The sequence below is a fragment of the Rutidosis leptorrhynchoides genome, chromosome 9 (genome assembly GCF_046630445.1).
Source record: "Rutidosis leptorrhynchoides isolate AG116_Rl617_1_P2 chromosome 9, CSIRO_AGI_Rlap_v1, whole genome shotgun sequence".
In the NCBI taxonomy this organism is placed as follows: Eukaryota; Viridiplantae; Streptophyta; class Magnoliopsida; order Asterales; family Asteraceae; genus Rutidosis; species Rutidosis leptorrhynchoides.
The window spans coordinates 133,298,784-133,322,984 of NC_092341.1; positions in this window are offsets into that span (position 1 = coordinate 133,298,784).

Consider the following 24,201-nt stretch of genomic DNA (forward strand, 5'->3'; position numbering starts at 1 on the left):
TGAAATCAAATGGGTGTTTGAGTTTGAGAGGAAAAATGAAAAGAAAAGGGAAATTAAAATGAGAAATGAAATGGGTGGATGAGGTTAAAGCCTCAAATCTGCCTCAAATGTGAAAAGACCAAAATGCCCTTGAACTTCATTTAAATTTACAAGAATCCGGCACCAGTTTGCCCAGTATGTCGCGCCGCGGCCTAAGATGTCGCGCCGCGACATTTGACTGGTTCTGGGATCCCTTTTTGTCCAACTTCTGATCCAGATTTCAGTTTTTTGCCGCGCCGCGGCCTCCTTTATCGCGCCGCGACACAAGGCGTGATCTGACCCCTTGTCTCATACACAAAACTTTAACACCCGAACATGTCCCAAACCCTTCGTACGCCTATCGTACGTACACTATACACCTATAAATCATATACGGGGAAAAACGGGGTGTTACAAAAATATTTAAAAGCTTAAATATATTGATTTTTAAAAATTTACAATAATAATTTAATATTAATTTAAAAACAGGGTAAAAATTAAAATGAAAAATCTTTTTGGTCTTTCATCCCACTTTAATCAATCAAATATTATCAAAAATATACGCCCCTCTTTTGGGTAAAGTAATTTCGGCTATATTACCTAGTTTTACTCCTGATGAATTTCTGAAATATTTTGGATTGATTGATTAAAGATATTTATACCTTAAGAATAAACGGTAAATTTCACAGTGATGTAATAAATTTTTGTATGATATCAATAATTTCGGTTTCGCATACCTAATTTTATTGAATATCAATTTAATACTTTATAGCGAACAATTCAGCGTTTATTATCAAAAGGTTAAAAGCAATAAAAATAAAAATAAAAACTGTACATACTTACCTGTGAGATAGAATTCTCAGAGACCTGCTTTAGCCGACTCATAGGAGAGTCGTGTGATTTGGTTTTCCATAGCTACATAAGCGTAACCTCGATTCTTCAATAGCTTTTCTTCTAAACATATGAATGGTCCTTCTCTGCATAGAGTAACAAATTCGGTATTTGAATATGTTTGATTGTTTGAACATTTACCTTCGTGTGACCATTTTCCGCATTTATGATATCTTTCAAGGGGTCGTGATCTTCTTTTTGTTGCGGATTTTGATTTTCCTTTACCAAAATGTGTCTTATGATGATCTTTCCTGAGTTCTTTCCTTACTTCGTCCATTTTTTCTCTTATGAATGATACCAGTTCACTCAGGAAGATGTTATTATTATGTTTAGTAATCATAGCGTGTAGTAGTAGACCATGGTTCAGATCAAAGGAATTCTTCATCTCGTAAAATCTAAAAAAAAAAAAATTCAGAATGGAGGGAGAAGACTAGTTCTTTAGGGTCTGCTAGGGAAAGACCATTCGGATTCCATTCTCAAGAACTACATGAAAACAGAAAATCTAACTCTAACATAAATATATATTATCCTTAAAAAGACTTGATTCTCCCCACACTTAGTTAGTTGTGGTGTCAAAATTGTGATTAACTTTGTTTTCAATTGGACTATCAACAACTTGTATATCTCTGACTTTTGCTTCAAGCCAATTGTTGATTTCCTCTGTAACTTTCACAAATTCAACTAACATTGCCTTTTCTTTAGGCGACAAATTGGATACTAATCGGTTACATAACTTAAAGTTCCCCTTAATCCTAGCATCTTGAATCCGTTTATAAAGTTTCTTCGTTGAACTGTTAAAAACTGGTTCATCTAATTTCATATCAACAACGGGGTTCTTTGTTATTAGGTCATCATTGGTTGTTGCTTCATCTTCTCCACACTTAGGCGTTTTTATTGGTTCAACAGTTTTGGTTGGTGGAGATCTAAACTTTCGGTTCATAAAGGTGACCGATTTGTCACCATCCCTTAGTGTCATTCTACCTTCTCTTACATCAATGAACGCCTCGGTGGTTGCTAAAAATGGGCGACCTAAAATTAGAGGAATATCAAGGTCTTCCTCCATATTAATAACTATGAAGTTTGCAACAAAGGTCAAACTTCCCACTTTAATAAGTAAATTGTTTGCTATTCCAACTGGGTGTTTAATGGTTTGATCAAATAATTGAACACCTATTCTGGTTGGTCTTAATTTACCCACACCTAATCTTTTGTATAAGGAAAGAGGCATAACATTTACACTTGCTCCAAAATCTGCGAGTCCATTATACATAGCACAATCGTTAATCAAGCAAGAAATGATAAATTCACCTGGGTATCCTACTTTAGTAAGTAGAGTTGGTTTGTTAACCTTTTCCAAGTGATCTTTTCTTGGTTCTTTTACTTCTACTTGAACTTCTTGTTCACAATTTTCTTCGTTTCTTGGAATGGGAGGTTTGTATAGGAATTCTTCTTCATCGCTCCAATTTGAAGCTTCCCCGTCTTCTAATTTTGGTTTTTCATATGTTGTTGATAACATATTTATGTTTTCATTCTGAGGTTTATCTTGGGTGGTGAAATTATGATTGACTTCATTGTTAACTTCCATCGGACTATGTATGTAATGTTTAACTCTATGACCATTAACTTTAAATTCAATCCCATTTGAATTTATTAACTCTATTGTTCCATATGGGAAAACTCTTTTGACTATGAATGCTCCAGACCATTTTGATTTCAATTTTCCAGGAAATAACTTGAATCGTGAATTGAAAAGAAGAACTCTGTCTCCTTCTTAAAATTCTTTTGAACTTCTGATTCTTTTATCATGCTATTTCTTCGTTCTTTCCTTATAGATTAACGAATTTTCGTATGCTTCATATCTTAATTCTTCGAATTTGTTTAATTGACTTAACCGTAGACGTCCGGCTTCATGTAAATCAAGATTACATGTCTTCAAAGCCCAAAATGCTTTGTGCTCAATTTCTACTGGAAGGTGACATGCTTTTCCGTAAACAAGTTTAAAAGGTGTGGTTCCAATTGGAGTTTTGTAGGCTGTTCTAAAAGCCCAGAGTGCATCCTCCAATTTCATGGACCATTCCTTCGCATTTGATCCTACGGTTTTCTCTAGAATACATTTTAATGCTCGGTTGGTATTTTCAACTTGTCCACTTGTTTGTGGATGATAAGCGGTTGAGATTTTATGAGTTACTCCATATCTTTTGAGAACTTTCTCAAGTTGATTATTACAAAAATGAGTACCCCGATCACTTATTAAAGCTTTCGATGTTCCGAACTTAGCAAAAAGACGTTTTAAGAAGTTGACTACAACTCGTTCATCGTTAGTTGGGAGAGCTTGTGCTTCCGCCCATTTAGATACATAATCAATGGCAACGAGAATGTAGAGATTATTATGAGATTTTGGAAATGGACCCATAAAGTCAATACCCCAAACGTCAAATACTTCACGTACTTGAATGACATTTTGTGGCATTTCATCACGTTGACTTATTTTTCCGGCCCTTTGACAAGTATCACAGGATTTACAAAGAAGGTGTGCGTCTTTGAAAATTGTAGGCCAATAGAACCTAGCATCGTAAACTTTTTTTGCTGTGAGTTGAGGCCCATAATGCCCTCATGTTGGTCATGTGTGACAATGGTTTAAGATTTGACTAGCTTCATCTCCGAATAAACATCGGCGTATTATTCTATCGGGACAACTTTTAAACAAATATGGACCTTCCCAGAAATAGTGTTTTATATCACTAAAGATTTTCTTTCGTTTTTGGTACGACAACCTTTTTTCAAGGAATCCACATACTAAGTAGTTTGCATAGTCTGCAAACCATGGAATTTCATTATAATCTATCTTCAATAGATATTCATCAGGAAAGTTATCTTGTATGGCCGATTCATTTAGAACCTCTAATTCAGGATTTTCAAGACGAGAAAGATGATCAGCGGCGAGATTCTCTGCTCTCTTTTTGTCTCGAATTTCAATATCGAACTCTTGTAAGAGTAAGATCCAACGGATTAATCGTGGTTTGGCATCTTGTTTCAAAAATAGGTATCTAAGAGCAGAATGGTCGGTATAGACCACCGTTTTAGCTAGAACGAGATATGAACGAAATTTTTCAAAAGCAAAGACAATAGTAAGGAGTTCTTTTTCAGTAGTTGTGTAATTCGTTTGTGCTCCTTGTAACATCTTACTAGCGTAATAAATAGGTTGAAATCGTTTTTCAATCCTTTGTCCTAAAACGGCTCTCATTGCAAAATCACTTGCATCGCACATGAGTTCAAACGGTAGATTCCAATTTGGAGTTATCATGATCGGCGCATTAGTGAGTTTTTCTTTAAGAATATTAAAAGATTTGATGCATTCATCTGAAAAGATGAATGAAGCATCCTTTTCTAAGAGTTTATTCATAGGAGTGGCAATTTTAGAAAAATCTTTTATGAAACGTCGGTAAAAACCGGCATGCCCTAGAAAACTCCTAACTCCTCTAACATTGGTGGGATGTGGAAGTTTAGCAATTACATCTACTTTAGCTCTATCCACTTCAATTCCTTCCTTTGAAATTTTGTGACCAAGAACGATGCCTTCTCTAACCATAAAATGGCATTTCTCCCAATTAAGAACTAGATTTGATTGTTCGCATCTAATAAGCATTCGTTCAAGATTAACTAGACATGATTCAAAAGTATCACCGAAGACTGAAAAGTCATCCATGAAAACTTCCATGCATTCTTCTATAATGTCGTGGAAAATCGCCATCATGCACCTTTGAAAGGTTGCAGGGGCATTGCAAAGTCCAAATGGCATGCGTTTGTACTCAAAAGTACCATATGGGCACGTGAACGTGGTTTTTTCTTGGTCCTTGGGTGCGATTTAAATTTGAAAATATTCGGAAAAACCGTCAAGAAAACAATAGTAACTATTTCCAGCTAACCTTTCCAACATTTGATCAATGAAAGGTAAGGGAAAGTGATCTTTTTTGGTGGCGTTATTTAATTTTCTATAATCAATACATACACGCCATCCTGTTATAGTCCTAGTAGGAATAAGATCATTTTTTCATTTTTGATGACAGTCATGCAACCCTTCTTAGGTACGCATTAAACTGGGCTTACCCATGGACTATCAGAGATTGGATAAATTAAACCTGCATCTAGCAGTTTAATAATTTCTTTCTTAACAACATTTTGCATATTGGGATTTAGTCTTCGTTGGCGTTGCACATACGTTTTATGACCTTCTTCCATAAGGATTTTATGTGTGCAATACGAAGGACTTATGCCTTTAATATCATGAATCTTCCATGCAATAGCTGGTTTATGAGCTTTTAGCACAGAAATGAGTTGAGATTTTTCATTTTCCGTAAGAGAAGACGATATTATTACAGGTAATTCAGATTCACCATGTAAATAAGCGTATTCCAAATGGTTTGGAAGTGGCTTTAACTATAATGTCGGTGGTTCTTCTATCGATGATTTGTATCGATATATGTATTCCTCTTTTAGCATATGAAGTTCTTCTGTTGTTGGTTCGTAATCATTAGCCATGAGTGCGGCTAACATTTCAGCTTCATCAATTGGTTCAGTTCCTTCTCTTAAAGAACATTCTCAAGTTCCTTGTAATTCTGGAAATTCTTCTAACAATTCTGCATGTGAATCTATAGTTTGAATATAATAACATGTATCATCTGCAGATTGCGGTTGTTGCATGGCTCTATCAACAGAAAAGGTAACACTCTCATCCTCTATACTTAGGGTCAGTTTCTTACCAAACACGTCTATTATTGCTTTAGCCGTGTTTAAGAATGGTCTTCCTAATATGAGAGGAACTCGAGAATCTTCTTCCATGTCCAGAATAACAAAATCTACTGGAAATACTAAAGTACCAACTTTAACTAGCAGGTTCTCCATTATCCCTCTAGAATATTTTACTGATCGATCAGCTAGTTGTATGCTTATTAGTGTTGGTTTCAATTCTCCGAGGTCTAGTTTAGCGTATAGTGAATACGGCATTAAATTTATACTAGCACCTAAATCTGCCAATGCTTCTATTGAACTAAGACTACCCAGAAAACATGGAATTGTGAAACTTCCTGGATCAGAGAGTTTTTCTGGTATCTTATTCAACAGGACTACAGAACAATTAGAATTCATAGTAATAGCAGAGAGTTCTTCCATTTTCTTTCTATTTGTGATTAGATCTTTCAAGAATTTAGCATATCCAGGCATACCTGAAATCACATCAATGAAAGGAAGATTGACATTTATTTGTTATAGCATATCCAAGAATTTAGATTGCTCGGCTTCAAGTCTTTCTTTTCTCATTTTACTCGGGTAAGGAAGTGGTGGTTGGTATAGTTTAACATAAGGTTTAGCCTTAACTGTGTTATCTTCATTAACCTTTTCAATTACCGGTTATGTTTCTTTCTCTTGTTCAGGTTGTGGTGCCTGTGGAGTGGGAATAGAGTCATCAGAAATTACAGGTATTTCAGGTGGTTTAAGTGTATTACTACTTCTTGTGGTAATGGCTTTAGCTGTTTCATTCCGGGGGTTAGCATTTGTATCGCTAGGTAAACTTCCCGGTTTTCTTTCATCTATCAACCTTGCTAGGTTGCTCACTTCTTGTTTCAGATTTTGAATAGAAGCTTGTTGATTTCTAAATGCTTGGACATTTTGTTCATTGATTTGTTTCTGAGATGTGAAAAATTGAGTTTGAGATTCAACTAGCTTGGACATCACATCTTCTAAATTTGGCTTTTTATCATCGGTTTGTGGTGATTTATTTTGAAAATAGGTCTTTGCTGATTGTAAGTATTATTAGATACTTGTTGATTACTAGGACCTTGTTGGTTGTTGTATAGAACATTTCGGTTATAATTATGATTTTGATTGTAGTTTGGTCTTGACGGTTGATAATTATTCTGATAATTATTTCCAGGCCTTTGGTTTATATATGAAACATTCTCTCTTTGTTCCATTGTTTGTTCAATACTGAGACAATCTTTTGTCAAATGTGGTCCTCCACATTGCTCATAACTAATTTGTATTGAGTGAATATCCTTAGTCATCTTTTCTATTCGTCTCTCGACATCATCTATCTTTGCGGAAATGGAATCAAAGTCATGGCTAGAATCGGCTCTAGCTGCTTTAGATGATATAACGATATCTTTTTCTTGATGCCACTCATGTGAGTGGGAAGCAGTATTATCAATAATTTTGTAAGCTTCAGTTGCGGTTTTCTTCATAATGGAACCACCAGCTGCTATATCGATGTCATTTCGTGTAGTGATGTCGCATCCTTGGTAGAATATTTGTAATATTTGATAAGTGTCTAAACTATGTTGCGGACATCCTCTTAACAACTTTCCAAATCTTGTCCACGCCTCATATAGAGTTTCATTTGGCTTTTGCGTGAACGTAACAATTTCTCCTTGAAGTCTCACGGCTTTAGATGCTGGAAAGAATTGTTTAAGAAAATTTTCAACTAAGACATCCCATGTATCAATCGCCCCTTTAGGTAATGATTCTAATCAATCTTTGGCTTCTCCCTTTAAAGTCCAGGAAAATAACATAAGATAAATCTGTTCATCCTCCACTTCTCGGATTTTAAATAGAGTACAAATCCTATTAAAGGTATGAAGATGTTCGTTTGGATCTTCCTTCGGTGCACCACTAAATTGGCATTGATTAGTTACCATGTGTAGGATTTGTCCTTTGATTTCATAATCTGGCGCATTAATGTCTGGTTGAGTAATTGCATGACCTTGGCCAGTGTGTTTAGCTCTCATTCGGTCTTCCATACTTAGAGGTTCCAGATTTTCCATGATTGAATTTGTTGAATCTGAATCACTAGAGGATTTTGATTTCTTCCTCAACAATCTCTGGATGAGTGGTTTCTTCCTCAACAATCTTTGGATGAGTGATTTGTGGTTCAGGAGGAATGATTAGTGGTTCAGGATATCTGAATTGTCCCTGAATATCCTCCGGATTCTCAATTTTGAGGTCGGGTTCAAAAAATGGATTATCGAAAATTTGAATTGGAGTACTTGGTCGACTAGATGACGATTCTAAAGAAAAATCAACGGCGACAATGTTGGCTAGATGTCTTGATCGAGTTACAGGTGGTGAACGTATGAAAGGTGGTGAACGTTTTGCTCGGTGCATTCACTAAATATTCTATTAGTTATAAATGATAAAAATTATATAAGTTATCAAATTAATAGACTTTTTTGATTTTACCCACATTTCGAATAGCCAATAGATGCAGCAGGTAGCCAGGACCCTTTAAATCGGAAGCCCACAACTCGCCACTAACAAATCCAACTATTATTACGAACCAGAAAATTTTGGATGTCTATCAATTTAGCCGCTTAAAATAATTTTTCGTCAAAATTTTGAAATAAAAATCTATGTCCTAAAACTAGAGCGTCGAGAAATAAGAAAGAAAAATAGTGCGTCGAAAAATGTCGAAAAATAAAAGGTCAAAAAAAATAAGCGTCGAAAAACAAACAGTCGAAAAATAAAAATAAGAAAATAAGCGTCGAAACTTAAAAGGTACTAAATACTAAAAACTTACGTCTAAAGGTATTAAAGCTTAAAAGGAATTCTATATCCAAAACGGCAATTACTTAAAAAAAACACTAAAGTTTATTGAACTAAAGCGATAAGCGACGTCGTAAATTCTAAAGCGTCTAAGTCTTAGTCTAAAAAAAAAGCACTTAAGGGATTTTACGGCAAAGCTTAGAAATCTAGAAATAAAAATAAACTACGGCAAAAACTAATCTTAAAACTAATTACGAACGATAAATATACAAATATTATGAATAAACGATAAAAATATACAAAATATAAAAATAAGCTTAAAGTTATAAAAATATAATTTTTTTTATAAAAATATTATTTTTATATTATTTATTTTATAAAAGTATTAATTTTAAAACTAATTAAAACTTAAAATACAAATTAATTAAAACTAAAACTAATTAATATTAAATTAAAACCCTAATCATAATTAATTATATATTAAACTTAACCCTAATTCGTTCATACCATGATCAGGGCTGTCAAATCACCTCATGCGGTCGCATGAGATGTTAGTTGTTTTTCCATGCGGTCGCATGGCAGTGGATACCAGGCCAAATATTTGGGCTGCTACAGTGTTCGGCCCGTATATATTTTTTTTTTCTGTTTTATATTTTTGTAAAATATTTATATAAAACTTATAAATAAGAAAAATTTACTTATTAGTTTTTATAACTTTTCACAATAAATAGAAATATAAACTTTTTAAATTTAACTAAACGTAAAAATATAGATATATATTTTTCTTTTTCTTTTATATTTTTGATTGTATTGTGTAAAACGTATTTTTATAAAAATGAATTAAAGCTTAATAAAAATCTTTTTTTTAATAGCGTTTCGCTTCGGCGTTCCCAGACAGCGGCGCCAAAAAAACTTGATGTGTGCAGCAGCGTATACGAAATAGTTATATTTTTATTGCGAAATACTATTAAATACGATACAATTTTACAAAAGTTATTTATTTATTATTAGATGGGATATACCTAAACCTTGCTACAACACTATAGGCAGTGTACCTAATCGTAGAGTAGTATAGTTTTAGTAAGTCCAGTTCGTTCCTCAGGGAGCTAGCCAAGTTTAACGCTATATTTTTAAAACTATATCTGTATAAATATATATTATTATTATTATAAAAGGGGGGTTTTTACCGTTTAATGACCGGTTTGTCGATTTTATGTCTTTAGTCACAATTAAAACCTAATGTAAAATATTAAATATACAAATAACTTAATTTAAAGCGTAAAGTAAATGACGATAAATAAAATTGCGTTAATTAAAAGTGCGATAAATAAAATGACGATAAATAAAATTGCGATAATTAAAAAGTACGATAATTAAAAGTGCGATAAGATATAAAATAAAGGAATTATGCTTATTTAAGCTTCCATAATCATGATGTTCGACGTGTTGATTTTAGTTTATTACCATGGGTTAATTGTCCTTTGTCCTGGATTATTCGATATGTCCATACGATTTTGTCCATAATTGTAACGTCTCAACCCTCATTATACCAAAATCACGACCCAAAAAAAAAAATTTCTGGACCTATACATCTGGACGGCGTCCAGATTCCTGGACGGCGTCCAGTACAGAAGGCCTGTATGGCGTTCAGCCTTTTTGGACGGCGTCCAATTGGGCTAAAAAGTTCGGATCAGTTTTTCATTACGCTTGAACGAAAAACCCACTTCCCGACACTTTCCAACGAAACCAATTATCACAACATATCAAAATAAGTAAAACTAATAGATTTCCAACATCAAAACGAGTTTTACAAAACGGGGCCCACTACGGCCGTTTTACGAGTTTCGTACAAATCATGAGTTTAGACCACATTAGTTTAATTTCCAAACGACACTATAAGCATGGTATTTGGGGGTTAAACTACCCAAATCTCGGTCAAACTCCAAAAGCAATCAAACCCAAAAGCGTCCCCTAAATCACAAGCGGGACCTCTGATAAGGCTAAAAAGGAACATATATTTCATAGCAAAATCCCCCAAGAAAGACAAGATTTTAGTTGCAATTGTTCCATTTTCGAGTAATATTCGTTTATTTTAAATAAGTGCGAAGACAAAAGGCGAAAACGAAGATTTGAAGACGCAAAGGTCCAAAAAGCTCAAAAGTACAAGATACAATCAAAAAGGTTCAAATTATTGATGAAGAACGTCTAAAAATGACAAGAGTACAAGTTACAAAACGCAAAGTACACGATATAAAATTGTACGAAAGGGCGTTCGAAAATCCGGAACCGAGGCATGAACCAACTTTCAGCGCTCGACGCAACGGTGTAAAAATTACGAGTCAACTATGCACAAGAATAAAATATAATATTTAAATAATTCATAATAAGAATAATATTAAATAATAAAAAGTTGTTAATTGAGCATAGTTCCGGGGTCGTAAATGAAAATTTCAATTCTAATTTCGCTATAAAAGCGATGATTTACGATCAATTTGAGAGGACTTTTTTTTCGATCATTTTTTCTATTTTTTTCTTACTTTTCTATATCAAATATCAATATCTATATTTATAATTCTCTATCATAATGTTAATGTAATCAGATATAACAATAATCTTAATTTTAATTTTAAATTATGATAATAATAAGATTTATGATAGAGATCGTTTGAGTGTGTAAGTCGAAATTCTGTCCGTGTAACGCTACGCTATTTTTAATCATTGTAAGTTATGTTCAACCTTTTTACATTAATGTCTCGTAGCTAAGTCGTTATTATGCTTATTTAAAACGAAGTAATCATGATGTTGGGCTAATTACTAAAATTGGGTAATTGGGCTTTGTACCATAATTAAGGTTTGGGCAAAAGACCGACACTTGTGGAAATTGAACTATTGACTATTAATAGATGGGGGGTATTGTCTAATTGAGTGACAACTCATTGGAGTCTGTCGAACCTATCTTCAAATTAATTAACCTAATAATTAATAATGATTATGGTTGTCCTATTTAGTGATGTTCATATGGAATCTGTTATAATCATTTAATTAATCAATTGGGTTGGGTAATTGATTATTCATTCTGATCAAGTGGATGAATTAATATTCATAAACTAATTAAAACAGGGGTGGATTACATACAGTGATAACTGGTGTAATTGTTGACAGAAGTGATAACTGCGTCACAGTTTAAATCCTTAATCAGTTGGAATATTTGACTTCGGGTATAAGGGTAATTTGACGAGGATACTCGCACTTTATATTTATGACCGATGGACTATTATGGACAAAAACCAGATAGACGTATCAAATAAACCAGGACAAAGGACAATTAACCCATGGTAATAAATTAAAATCAACACGTCAAACATCATGATTACGGAAGTTTAAATAAGCATAATTCTTTTATTATATTTCTCATCGTATCTTTATTTACTGTCATTTTATTACTCGCAATTTTATTTACTGTCATTTTATTTATTGTCATTATTTTACGCACTTTAATTATCGTCATTTATCTTTGCGCTTAAAATATAGAATCGACAAACCGGTCATTAAACGGTAAAACCCCCCTTTTATAATAATATTACTACTTATATAATTATATATATTTTGTATAAATATAGTTGTTAAAAATATAGTAAGTATCACCAGCTCCCTGTGGAACGAACCGGACTTACTAAAAACTACACTACTCTACGATTAGGTACACTGCCTATAGTGTTGTAGCAAGATTTAGGTATATCCCACTCTATAAATAATTAAAACTTGTGTCATATTTTGTAGTATTTTGTATTAAAAATAATACTATTTCGTACCCTCACGCTACATCATCAAGTTTTTGGCGCCGCTGCCGGGGAGCACTAAAACGCTATATTTTTAATTTATATTTGCAAAAATATAAAAAAAAAAATAAAAATAAAAAACGTAAAAAAAAAAAAAAACGTAAAAAAAAAAAAAAAATTATAAAAAAAAATATATTTTTAAGATTTTGTCTATAAAAAAATTTTTTTTTTAGTTTTATTACCTTTAGATTTTTAGACTATATTCGCAACTTTTAGTATTAAGTTTAGTTTTGCCATAGTTATTTTTACTTCTAGAATTTTTAGTTTTGCCGTAAAATCCCTTAAGTACTTTTTCTTTAGATTAAAATTTAGGTGCCTTAAAATTTTGCGACGTCATTTTTCGTGCTATTTTCTTATTTTTATTTTTTTGACGCTTTTACCTATGTATCAATTACAATTTCAATTAGTAATCTCCATTTGTAGTTTTAATTTTAAGATAATAGTCGTAATAAGGATCGATTAGTCGCGTGTTTTAAAGACTTTTAAGTCACTCTTCGCCTTTTTCATTTTTTGACACTTTTCGACGCGCACTCTTTTTCTCTCTTATTTCTCGCCATTCTAGTTTTTAGGACTTAGAATTTTTTCTACTTCTTCTCTAAATTTCTTAAAATTACGAAAATTTATTTTAAGTGGTTAAATTGATAGACATCAAAATTTTCTGGTTCGTAGTAATAGTTGGATTTGTACGTGGACCGGGTTATTGGAGCCAAACAGTCCTCAATTATATTGAGACCAAACGAATCCTGCCCCTCTGCTGCATCTTTTGGCTATTCGAAACGTGGGCAAAATCAGAAAAGTCTATTAATTGGATAACTTATTATAATTTTTCTTTCCTTTTTAAAAACTAATAGGATATTCAGTGAATGCACCGAGCAAGACGTTCGCCGCCGGTCATACGTTCACCACCTGTAACTCGATCAAGACATCGTTTAACGAATATCGCCGCCGTTGATTTTTCTTTAGAATCGTCATCAAGTCGACCAAATCCTCAAACTCAAATTTCCGATAATCCAGTTTTTGAAACAAACCTCACAATTGAGAATCCGGAGAATATTCAGGAACGGTTTGTAGATCCCGAACCATTAAACTTTCCTCCGGAACCACCAATCATTCAAACAGAGATTGTTGAGGAAAGAAACCATTAAATCAGAAACCTCTAGTGATTCAGATACAACACTTCCAATCATGGAAAATCTAGAACCTCTAAGTATGGAAGACCGAATGAGAGCTACACGCACGGGCCAAGGTCATGCCATTATTAAACCAGAAGTTAATGCTCCAGATTATGAAATCAAAGGACAAATTCTACACATGGTGACTAATCAATGCCAATTCAGTGGTGCGCCGAATGAAGACCCAAACGAACATCTTCGTACGTTTAATAGAATTTGTACACTATTCAAAATCCGAGAAGTGGAAGATGAGCAGATCTATCTCATGTTGTTTCCCTGGACTTTAAAGGGAGAAGCCAAAGATTGGTTAGAATCGTTACCTGAAGGGGCGATTGACACATGGGATGTTTTAGTTGAAAAATTTCTTAAACGATTCTTTCCGGCATCCAAAGCCGTGAGACTTCAAGGAGAAATTGTTACGTTCACGCAAAATCCAAATGAAACATTATATGAGGCGTGGACAAGATTCGGAAGGATGTTGAGAGGATGTCCTCAACACGGTTTAGACACTTACCAAATAGTACAAATATTCTACCAAGGTGTCAATGTTGCTACACGAAAAGACATCGACATAACAGCTGGTGGTTCCATTATGAAGAAAACCGCAACTGAAGCTTACAAAATTATTGATAACACTGCTTCCCACTCTCATGAGTGGCATCAAGAAAAAGATATCTTTCGATCATCTAAAGCGGCTAGAGCCGATTCTAGCCATGACTTTGATTCCGTTTCCGCAAAAATAGATGCTTTCGAAAGACGAATGGAAAAGATGAATAAAGATATTCACGCAATACGAATTAGTTGTGAGCAATGCGGTGGACCACACTTATTGAAAGATTGTCACATTGAACTAACGATGGAACAACGAGAGAATGTTTCCTATATGAACCAAAGGCCGGAAAATAATTATCAGAATAATTATCAACCGCCAAAGCTAAACTTTAATCGAAATCAAAACATTCTTTACAATCCAAATGGACCCAACAACAACTCGTACAACCAACAAGGTCCGAATAACCAACCAACTCAAAACAACACTTTCAATCAACAAAGACCTAGCTTGTATAAACCGCCACAACAACCCGAAGAGAAAAAGCCAAATCTAGAAGAAATGATGGCAAAGCTAGTTGAATCTCAAACACAATTTATTACATCTCAAACCCAAACGAATGAGAGGTTTGATCAGTCATTAAGAACTCAACAAGCTTCCATTTTGAATCTAGAAAAACACGTAGGTACTCTTGCTAGCATGATGAGTGAAAGGGAACAAGGAAAGCTACCGAGTAATACTGAAGTAAACCCTCGGAATGAGAATGTTAATATGGTGTCAACGAATTCTGAAAAACCAGCACCAGAAGATGGGAAGGTTTTAGATGTGAGTAACAATGAAGAAGTTACACCACCACCACCACCACCACCCGAGTATGTAAAGCCAGTGGTGACACCATACAAACCACCCATCCCGTTTCCAAGAAAAGGAGTTGAGTATGAGCAAGTAATAAGTAATAAAGATTGTGATACTTCTGGAAAGAAGAAGAAGAAAAAGAATAAGAAAGTGCAAGAAACAAAAGCCGTAGAAGTAAACCCGGTGAATACAGTTCCACCAAAACCTCCACCTAGGGTAGGTGATCCGGGTGAATTTATTGTTCCTTGTCTACTTAGTGATTGTGTCATGTATGATGCACTAGCAGATTTAGGTGCAAGTGTGAGTGTTATGCCTCTTTCCTTATATAAGAGATTAGGTGTAGGTGAGTTAACTCCAACGGATATGAGTGTTCGATTCTTTGATCAAACCATTAAGCACCCAGTAGGAATTGCTGACAACCTACCCATTCAAGTAGGTAATTTAACCTTTCTAGTCGAATTCATTGTCATTGACATAGAAGAGGACCCAAACATTCCTCTAATTTTAGGTCGACCATTCTTAGCGTCCACCGGGGTGTTCTTTGATGTAAGAAACGGTAGAATGACACTTAGTAGTGGTGACAAATCAATCACCTTTATGATTCGAAAGTCTAAATCTCTACCAACCAAGACCGTTGAACCAGAAAAAACGATTGGTAAGAACCATGCTGTTTTACCAACTCCAACGGTAGTACTTAATAATAATAAAACGCCTAAGTGTGGGGAAAATGAAGTAACACCTAATTATGACATGATAACAAAGAACCCCGTTATTGATACGAAATTAAATGACCCCGTTATTAATAGTTCAATGAAGAAACTTTTTAAACGGGCTATTGATGCTAGAAGTAAGGGGAACTTTAAGTTATGTAACCGGTTAGTATCCAATCTGTCGCCTAAAGAAAGGGCGAAACTAGTTGAATTTTGGGATATTACGGAAGAAGCCGGGCACTGGCTTAAAGAAAAAGTCACAGATATGCAAGTTGATTGTGGACCAAGAGAAATTAACGATGAAGTTAATCACAATTTCGACACCCCAGCTACCTAAGTGTGGGGAGATTCAAATGTTCTAAAAAGAAAATGCTGTCTGGAGTTAGTTGTTCTGTTCTCGTGTAGTTCCGAGAATGGAATCCGATTGGTCTTTTCCGCTAGCAGACACTAAAGAACTAGTTTTCTCCCCCCATTCTGATTTTTTTTTATTTTGTAGGTTTTATATGAAATTAATATGCTTTTTAAATTTAAGTTTTGTGTGAATTTAAAAACAAAATTTACTTTATTTCATTAAGTAAAAAAATGATTTCTAAAATTCGTCGTGAGTTGAAGATTAGGTAGTTAAGCCGAAATTACTTTACCCGAGGGCGGGGCGACAAATTTTGTTATTATTATTTTTAATTTTATTGATTTAAAGTATGCCAAAAATATTATACTTTATAAATTTTTGAAAAGTGGGGTTATAAACCAAACTTCAAATATATATATATATATATATATATATATATATATATATATATATATATATATATATATATATATATGTTTGTATTTTATCTTATGTACAAAACAGGGTAAAACAACGCACTTTCAAAGACTGTCATTAAAGTTCAGCAAAAGGTACTAATTTTGACGACAAGACGCAAAACAACAAATATGATATAACAAATGAAGGAATGAACGATGAGGCGCCATCTATTATTCGACGAGCTTTGTAATTACAAACTCGGTATTTTTAATCACTTTTCTAAGCTAATCACCCTCATGAATTTAAATTATAGTCTGATTTCATGCAAATGAGGGCATTGCATGATTTTAAGTGTGGGGAAGGGTTATAAATTCTCTCAGGTTTATACTTGGTTTATTTGCCAAATTTTGTGAAAATTTGAAAAATTTTCAATTAAATGAAGTCAAAATCATGTTTATACATATTTATGAACGGTGAAAACTAGGTGATAATACCAAAATTATCGTTACATCGGAAAGGACATAAATTGAGAAACAACCTAAAATGCTTGAATTCATTTAAAATGGAATAAAGGAGAATAAAAAGGCAAAGAAAGAAACTAAGTGTAGGGAGAATGTACCAAGTTATTCAATTAAAAACTATCTATCACATATCTTTGTACAAGATTATTGCAGGTACTTTTGTTTTGGATGATACTAATCAGTTTTACCCGGTTTACTGTAATATATTTGAAAGAAAGATGGATCTACACGATGAATCAATTCCATCATTAAAAGGAAGTAAAGTCTTCCGAAAAAGACACGCGCTTCTTGATTTAGGTCAAGAAGTTGTCGTCCAGACCAGCTGTAGGTTGACGAAAAATCTAGAAAAGTCATCTCTAAAATCAGCAGGAAATCCACGGACCTCAGCATCAAACAGGGTCGCCAAGTGGTCAGATTTATCCTAACCATGAGAAGGATTTATCTCGTACAATGGGGAGGCACCGTGCAAATTAGCTTGATAAGACTAATGAATCAGATCCCCAGAAAGGATAATCTCCTTAAAGATTAAAAATCAGCTTTTAAGACTGATATTACTCAATCCTTGAGATTGACCTTAAAGATTGAGAATTCAAACTCATGGAATTCAATGATATCTAAACTCGAGCTTGAACGAGAAAATATTTTGATCAAAAATACAAACCGATTTGTTTTCTGAAAACCCATTTTCAATGCGTTCATTACCATTGAACGTAAAATCCTAGGAATTCACCTGGAATTCATTAGGTCACCTGAACCAAATCGGGTGTCAACCGTAAGAACGGTGGTTGCATAGCATGGTCGGAGACAGGACCTTGTGCCAGACCGAAAAATCATAGGATGATCTTTACTATCGCTCCTACCAAGGATAGTTCTAGCATCCGACACGTTAAAAGACCATAATCAAATACATGTCACGGGACATTGCCTTAACAGTTTCTTGTTCATCGCTTTCCTTTACAACCGGACGGTAGTTTACCGAAAGGTAATATACGGAACAAGTAAACTGGATGTGTGCTTTCCGATACCGGGATAGCAGTAGATTACACGAACCTAAATGTTTTTAGCCAAAATATTGATCCACAAATATATTTTGCAACACCGATGGTGGGTCAAATCAGAAAACTTGTCTAGGGTAAAATCTAGCTTGAATTTTTAAAAGATCAAATGTTTTCATAAAGATCCAATTTCATAAAGGATCTACATTTTTATAGTCATGTGGGACTGTAAACCGCCTTTCAAATGTGCACTTTGCTTTGGAAATCGAAAGTAAATTGGCTATTTGATTGCAAGTGTCGTTGACCTAAACCCAAGGCAACTGTGGATGACACACCCACCTTTAACCATGGTTCTATTGTTAATATCATTGTTTATACCGCTCTATCAAAATCACTGATGTACAAAGTGTGAAGAATAAAGAAGTGATTCGTGTGATGTATTATATTATTTCAAGACTGTATTGCTTGAGGACAAGCAACGCTCAAGTGTGGGGATATTGATAAGGCTAAAAAGGAACATATATTTCATAGCAAAATCCCCCAAGAAAGACAAGATTTTAGTTGCAATTGTTCCATTTTCGAGTAATATTCGTTTATTTTAAATAAGTGCGAAGACAAAAGGCGAAAACGAAGATTTGAAGACGCAAAGGTCCAAAAAGCTCAAAAGTACAAGATACAATCAAAAAGGTTCAAATTATTGATGAAGAACGTCTAAAAATGACAAGAGTACAAGTTACAAAACGCAAAGTACACGATATAAAATTGTACGAAAGGGCGTTCGAAAATCCGGAACCGAGGCATGAACCAACTTTCAGCGCTCGACGCAACGGTGTAAAAATTACGAGTCAACTATGCACAAGAATAAAATATAATATTTAAATAATTCATAATAAGAATAATATTAAATAATAAAAAGTTGTTAATTGAGCATAGTTCAGGGGTCGTAAATGAAAATTTCAATTCTAATTTCGCTATAAAAGCGATGATTTAAGATCAATTTGAGAGGACTTTTTTTTCGATCATTTTTTCTATTTTTTTCTTACTTTTCTATATCAAATATCAATATCTATATTTATAATTCTCTATCATAATGTTAATGTAATCAGATATAACAATAATCTTAATTTTAATTTTAAATTATGATAATAATAAGATTTATGATAGAGATCGTTTGAGTGTGTAAGTCGAAATTCTGTCCGTGTAACGCTACGCTATTTTTAATCATTGTAAGTTATGTTCAACCTTTTTACATTAATGTCTCGTAGCTAAGTCGTTATTATGCTTATTTAAAACGAAGTAATCATGATGTTGGGCTAATTACTAAAATTGGGTAATTGGGCTTTGTACCATAATTAAGGTTTGGGCAAAAGACCGACACTTGTGGAAATTGAACTATTGACTATTAATAGATGAGGGGTATTGTATAATTGAGTGACAACTCATTGGAGTCTGTCGAACCTATCTTCAAATTAATTAACCTAATAATTAATAATGATTATGGTTGTCCTATTTAGTGATGTTCATATGGAATCTGTTATAATCATTTAATTAATCAATTGGGTTGGGTAATTGATTATTCATTCTGATCAAGTGGATGAATTAATATTCATAAACTAATTAAAACAGGGGTGGATTACATACAGTGATAACTGGTGTAATTGTTGACAGAAGTGATAACTGCGTCACAGTTTAAATCCTTAATCAGTTGGAATATTTGACTTCGGGTATAAGGGTAATTTGACGAGGATACTCGCACTTTATATTTATGACCGATGGACTATTATGGACAAAAACCAGATAGACGTATCAAATAAACCAGGACAAAGGACAATTAACCCATGGTAATAAATTAAAATCAACACGTCAAACATCATGATTACGGAAGTTTAAATAAGCATAATTCTTTTATTATATTTCTCATCGTATCTTTATTTACTGTCATTTTATTACTCGCAATTTTATTTACTGTCATTTTATTTATTGTCATTATTTTACGCACTTTAATTATCGTCATTTATCTTTGCGCTTAAAATATAGAATCGACAAACCGGTCATTAAACGGTAAAACCCCCCTTTTATAATAATATTACTACTTATATAATTATATATATTTTGTATAAATATAGTTGTTAAAAATATAGTAAGTATCACCAGCTCCCTGTGGAACGAACCGGACTTACTAAAAACTACACTACTCTACGATTAGGTACACTGCCTATAGTGTTGTAGCAAGATTTAGGTATATCCCACTCTATAAATAATTAAAACTTGTGTCATATTTTGTAGTATTTTGTATTAAAAATAATACTATTTCGTACCCTCACGCTACATCATCAACCTCTAATCCAATCGAATACCCTTACCCTTATCAACGCCGGAGCCTATAAAAAGATAAACAATGAGAGGGTAAGCAAAACGCTTAGTGAATGCAATAATTATACATTTACATATATAATATACCTACTTGCAACCACTTACACACATACCACATACATGCTAGCAACACAATTAGCTTACAATTTCAAGTATAAAGCTAGTAACCTCCAATACCGCAAGCTAGCAACAACAAAGGCATATATATAGTATGCTACGCTACAACACAATAACCATGGTTAACCAATTGAACAAGGGAATGGTGTTTAAAGACCGTCAGAGTTCATAACTGAAAGGACCCGTCCTAATCCACCTGGACGAAGTCATCAATATTTGGTCCCATTGCGATGATCGGCTCCAAGTAATGTCCTTATATTGAGCAAATGCATAGCGGAAGACTTAATTCGTACCTGAGAATAAACATGCTTTAAAGTGTCAACCAAAATGTTGGTGAGTTCATAGGTTTATCATAACAATCATTTCAATATGTTAATAGACCACAAGATTTCATAATCATAAACATAATACACTCGCAAGTGTATGTAAAGCATTCTAAGTGGTTGAGCACTTGGTAACCATACTTAAGATTTAATCAACGTCGCTTATTCCCTTTATTATGAAATCTCACTACACCGTACCAAGTGTAGTCCCCAAAATGAAGTACTGTGCAACCGTTGAATACTGGTCGTCCAGTCCGGTTGGGGTTGTCGGGCCCGATAGATCTATCAACAGGATTCGCGTTTACAATACCCATGTAAATAGTAGTTACCAAGCTACAGGGAAATATACCAGTGGTACAACTCAACGTAGAATATATTTTTAAGTACTTGTGTCTATTTTGTAAACATTTATAAAAGCAGCGCATGTATTCTCAGCCCAAAAAAATATATATTTCAAAAGCAATTAAAAAGGGAGCAAATGAAACTCACTTTTGCCTTGAAGGTATTTAATTCGACTTGGTCTCCGATAGATATCACGAACCTAACCATATATATAATATATCAACATATTTTCTTTTTAAGTAATCGTTACATATATATATATATATATATATATATATATATATATATATATATATATATATATATATATATATATATATATATATATATATATATATATATATATATATATATATACTTTTAATACTTTTAATATTTTCTTAGTCCGTGGTTAGCAGTCCGATGTTAGTGGTCCACAATTAGTTGCTTAAATAAAATAAATAAAGACCCCATCGTATTCGTATTGATCAGAATTAATCTCGACCCATGGTACCATGTTGTCAAATGACGTGTTGCGTACATAAAGTACCGTGTTGTCAAATGACGTGTTGCGTACAATCATGAGGTCTTATGATTAATCTTCTCGTGTTGTTTACGGGTGGTCCTGAAATATATAAAATCAAATCATAAGTAATTATATATAAAATATCATATTAATTAGAAAATATATGATTAATTTACTTTTTCTCCAAATATTTTCGTAGCTAAACTAGCTTCGGATACCCAATCTTGTTTTAGTCGTAGTTTCTTCATTACAACTCCGTTTTTGTTGGTTCAACTTGCCACTTCCTTGGATCGAGTCAAATTTTAAGAATATGAACTGAAAATACCTTAGTTTGTATTCGAAATCATAGGTTATAGGTCAAACTTTGGTGAAACTTATGAAAGTGATCATTTTCCATCATAAAAACAACATTTAATGATCATTTTTCTAAAAATACTTACACTTTGAGTTAAACCATGAAATTATTATGTGTTAACATATTCATAAGAAATATCATTTTTCAAGAACATGAACTTCCAATTCAAAGTTCAAGATGGTTTTTAATTATCCAACCCAAAACAGCCCCCGGTTGCACTCCGACGACGTAGATTCTGTTTTTAAGATGTTCTTTGTAAAAACAAGTTATATCTTGATATGTTCTTGAAAGAGTTTTCTTATGGTGTTTAAGGCTTATAATTGAAGCTAAATGATGGGGAAAATGCTTGGAGATGATCAAGTATGAAGTTAGGAGTATTTTGAGAGAGAAATGAGGGTGTAGGTATGAGAAAATGGAGTGAAGAAATGGTGTTCATTTATAAAAACGTTTTTAGTTTATAAAAAAAGAAAAGGATTCCTAATTTTGTTTTCTTACTAATAATTCAAACTACTTGACAAATCTTAGTTACCTCATATCTAGGGCAGTAATAATGTTGATTAGGATGTTGATTTGATGTGTATATACCAATAGTAAATACGTATAGAAGCTGGGTATGATACGGGTACATATACCCTAGATATACGTATAGAAATCTTGAGGAAACGGAACGAGAATTCAAATATAGCTATCTTTTGTGAATATACTTATATTGTTTTATGTATTTAAGTCCTTAAAAAGTGATTAAATACATTATATATACGATACATGTATAAGCATTATAGATTATAAGTATATATATCAAAGAATGTTACGTATAGTTATCGTTTTGAAAACTTAAGTTAGTAGTTTCAAAATATACTTATAACTCATTGTCATTAGTACACAATGAGATGTTAAACCATCCTTAGATCATGTTAAATATATATAAATACATATATAAACACAAACGTATAATTATCGTATGTTATATAGTTCATGATATCATCGGTCATATTGAACGGTCAAACGTTGTGTAAAACTCTTTTCAAAAACACAAGTCTCAACAATTTGGATTGCTTATCATGTTGGTATGGTTTAATTTATGTAAATATTAATCTCATAAGTATAATTTGGTCGGAAAATTCTGGGTCATTACAGTACCTACCCGTTAAAGAAATTTCATCCCCGAAATTTGATAGAGGTTGTTATGGATAACAATAAGAAGGTTTTCATGACAAATATAAGGTGATAATGGAGTTTTATCATCATTGAGTAATGTAGATAAAACGATTCGATTATGCGAAGAATATAAATGAGACTATCGTAAAAGAGTGAGATGAGTAAAATATATTCGTCTTAACCGATGACGTAGTTATGATTGATTTTCGGGATTTAAGGGATTTAAAGAGAATCTTACGTAATAAGATTTGGTTCTTTGGTGATTAAGGAAATCAGGATCTTCTTTGATTATATGCAATAATCTGTTTCGATTGCTCTGTCGGATATTTCACTATAAATTCACCCCTTCGTTTCCTTATTTTCCACGACTCACACCTTCTATTCTTTCTCCCTTGATTCTTACTTTAAAGCATTCATCAATATGCTCCATCCAGTCCTGATTCTTGATATACTCCTAACTTTTATATCTGTCATTCTTCTTTTTCATCTACCACCAGAAGAATCTATTTACTTCTACTATACTCTTGTGTTTATAGTGTTTCTAATTTTCCCGTGTCTTTATATTGCTTTCTGCATCGATATACACGGTTTGTAATTTCGGGGTTATTATCGGAGTTTATATTCTTCATTATTTTTCAGAGCTTCATGCTTTCGTTTTCTCTTCCCGACTTCGAGTCAAGCGAGTAATGGTCTGGAATTCGTAGATATGAAATTCGGAATGAACATAGCTAATGCTCTAAGAAGAAAATGGTAATAGAACGATTTTGATTTGTTAAATTACCAGAATACCCTGGAGAAGACCGAGTCATCCAGAAAAATATTCTCTTGATATGTTTAGAGATTAGATAGAATGTAAGAGTCGTGTAAATGGCACATGATGACGGTACTGTGAATCATCATGCTTCATTAGAAACTCAGCATGACTTACTGTAATATAATGACGTTGATCAAGTGTCATTATATTATACTAATCCATGCTTCAGTTCCCAACACTACTTCAAAACATTCATATTTTAAACTCAAAGGTTTTAGAATTTAGAACTAACACAGTTTCTTTTATGTTGCAGATATTACGGAGAGATAAATGATCTCAGATAAGAATAGTTGTGAAAATATCGCCAGAAATATGGAGGATATTTATAATAGAACATACGAGAATATCTTAGAATTTCTAATATCAATGGATGATGAAGAAG